Source organism: Sciurus vulgaris (genome assembly GCF_902686455.1).
Source record: "Sciurus vulgaris genome assembly, chromosome: 15".
Classification (NCBI taxonomy): domain Eukaryota; kingdom Metazoa; phylum Chordata; class Mammalia; order Rodentia; family Sciuridae; genus Sciurus; species Sciurus vulgaris.
In genome coordinates, this window is record NC_136476.1 from 59,428,660 (window position 1) to 59,432,277 (window position 3,618).

The following is a 3,618-nucleotide window of genomic DNA, read 5'->3' on the forward strand; positions in this document are numbered from 1 at the left end:
TCCTTGGAGAAACAGAGAAGATCTTGTGTGAAGTCTCTGACTTGGGGCAGGAAGAAGTTAGGCATCCTTGTAGGAGGAAACAATGACAATTCTGTTCTTTCTTCTCTCATTGTTCTGCTGTAAGATTGTTGTTCATCATGTCTAAAAATAAAAATAAATAAGGAACTTCTGGAACTATGTTTAGCACATAAATAACCCAGTCCAAAATTAATGGAATATGTAGAATAGAATGGAGATAAAACAACAATTTTACAGCAGAACATTTGCATAAAGCGTACAGGCAAACAAAAATTTCCAAATTATCTTAATTTATGAGAGCATTAAGGGTACCCTAAGTAGTTGCCCAGGTTTCTAAGAGTTAAGGCATGACCCATGAATAAGCACAGTACCATGTGACCAAAGCTTTAAAAGGGGATCTGGGGAAGGCGATGTTTTGCCTCCTGCCACCTTGTGGCAGAATCATGTAGTTAGACAGGCTGGAAGTCAAACTTGGGTCCTTTAACAAATAATAATAAAGTAACTTGGAAAAATGACTTGAAATTGCAGTCTATTTTCTCCTTAAAAAAAGAATTATTATTAATATTTTACTTAAGTTGTAATTTTGAAATTAACAAGACAGCTTTAAAAGAAAAGTGAAGTCAAATATTATTTTAGCATTGCTAATGTTATATTCACATTTATGAGTGAGGGGAAACTTATTTTTCTAGGACTATTCATCATTCTCTTGATTAAATTTATGAACAGGTAGTTGCTGGCTACAAATGGGGAATGTAGTCAATGAGAGAGGTCTCTGCTATTCTCTTCATCTATTCTATTTTTTCAGATTTTTAGGGTCAGATAAACTTTAAACAAGCTACTGCAAGGATGTCATATAGCCTACTGAAGCTTTCAAAAGTGATAGATCTCATTAGTAGCTGGAGGATATAGTTACCTATTCTGATGGTTGGTTTTACATGTCAACTTGGCTAGGCTAAGGTTAAATGTTATTCTGGATGTTTCTGTGAAGGTGTTCTTTGGATGAAATTAACATTTAAATTGGTTTTCTATAGAAGATAACCCTCTATACTGTGGCTAGGCCCCAGTGAATCACTTGAAGGACTTAATTCTGTCAGCAGACTAAACTATATGACTATAGTCTAAACTCCAACTGCAACTCTTCCCCAAGTCTCCGGTCTCCAGCCTATCCTGCGAAATCTGGATTTATGAAACCACCAGTCTCTTTAGTGAATCACTCACACACTCACACACACACTCACACCATCAGCTTTGTTCTCTAGAGAATCCTGACGCCTATGAAGATGTCAGAGGAATGACCGGGAGGGACTTTTGGAAAAGATAATCTCATTAGTAGCTAGAAAACAATGTTTCTACAAAGATCTGGTCTCTTCTCAGTATCTTCTCTAGTACTCTCTCTGCATTGTGGGTTCAAGTTAGGGTGATTTAACTCTGTGGATCTTGGTTCTGCCTACTCCTGTGTGCTGACTTCATTCTTAAGAATGATAGCAAGAAACCTCCAACATTTTCAGGACTTACATAAAAACCCTGGAAGAAGAAAACTGTTTAGTTCTAGTATTCTAAGGAATTTAAACCACAAATACAGTCCACTGCTGAGACTAGAACTGGGGCAATGGAACTTATAACTGATAAACATATTATATGATATATAACATATTGCATAAATGTATCATATTCATACATTAAACTTATTATATATTAAATACAAAATATATAACATATACATGCTATGTAATACATAACCTAAACATACTATTTATATTAAGAGAATCCTTGGAACTTCCTCTAAGTCATATAGAATCAAGGGAGCTAGACAGATACTTAAATGAAATCCTGGTTCTGTTCTGAATCAGAAGGTGAGGGAGAGGAAATGGATGCTGGGTAGGCAACCAATAATGCCACTGAACACTTACCTATTATCAGTGATGGATTTAACACAACAGAGGTGATGATACTCAAATGAAATGCAACTAGGTCCAGGGATCTGATAAGGAATAGTAAAGATTATGGCAAACAGAAGTAACAACCAATTAATAGAGGAAGCTGTTATTCTGTTTTAAGTAATGTGACCATGCAAGAACATAACCTTCCTGTTGGTAAAATTTTCAGCAGCTTCAAGAGAAGTTGATAATATGGATTTCTATGCAAAATAACTGTATTTTAAATGTCAGCAACAAAGTCAGTTTTTGCTCGTTTTTAATCATAAGAACAGCTAATACTGTTTAAAGTAAACAAAGTATATCTGTTGGCCAAATACAATCTGTGAACTTCTAGTACGTAAACTTGGGGCTAGAAGGACCATTGACAGCCATTCAGAGGTTCTGTGGATTTGCAAGGCTTGTCAGGAGTAGAACAGTCAAAGGAGGGAGATCAGCGAATGAGTGTCAGTATCTTATATGGTGCTTTCAATAGATGATTCAAATCCAATTCTTAGGCTTCTGCTTCACAAAAAGAAATGTAAGCCCATTTACAGCCAATTAAGTTTTTTTTGGACTAGTCGAGGCATTCTAGTACCAAACACCACAAAAACTTGTTTTCTGTTTTATTACTTCATGGATAGGTAAGACCTCTCAGGTACGGTGTTATACCAATCTTCAAACTACCAGAAATTCAGTGTAGATAGTCCAATGCTGCAGTTCATTAGCTCACAGCACTTACACAGAAATCTAGCGTGGAACATGTGGAACAGGTTTGCTTTTCTCCAAACATGCCCACAGTTTTTTTTTTGAAAGGTACAGCAATCATTCTTCCATTTCTGGACCCTTATTTGATGTCACTGAATACATTTTTATAGTTTTTGGAGGCACAAAACGTTTTATTGATAGGTTAGATTGATTACCTTCCTATTAAGGCATTTAGTTTAACGGAATGGAAAAATAGCAGTTTATCACTAACTAAAAAAGAATCAATGCTAATTAGCTTAAGAGACTAATATTGAGGTCAGAGAACATTAACTGAGATGCATTTATCTTTCTCCTGGTCAATTTCTTGTCCCCCAAAAGCACAAGAGCAGTTCTGTTTACACATTAGAATCTAGAGAGTATCGATGGGGGTGGGATGACGGCTTTAAAAAACAGTGTCCCGGACCTCTGCAGAGACCAAAACTCTCCAGGTGATTCTTAGTGTAGTCAGCACTGAAGTTTCCCGTTACAGAAATTTACAAGACCCAATCCATCCCAGCCTCCAGACTTTCTCCTGAAGTCTTCATTTCAGCACGGAGGACTTCTGACTCGTTTTCCTGAGGCGTCTCAGGCTACTGCTCACTTGCCGGAGAGTGACAGTCCCACCAACCAATCAGCAGGCGGAACGAGTTTCGGACATAACTGGCAACAGAACAAGGCGCTTTATCTCAGAAAAGCCAGACCACAAGGCCAGCAAGGCCAGCAAGTCAACAAAAGTCAAGGGCTCTCGGTCCCGCGTCAACGAGGCCTGGGTACCCCGGGAGGTATTAGCTCAGAGAGGTTCTTACCCAACTTAAGCGATGCCGGCGGGGCGGCGTTTACGCCGACTGCCAGGGGCCCTCACCGCACGTCACTTCCGCCCGGCTGGTGCTCGCCCGGTTGAAGCAACTTCCTCTTTTTTACCCCCTTCTTCCTCTTCCAG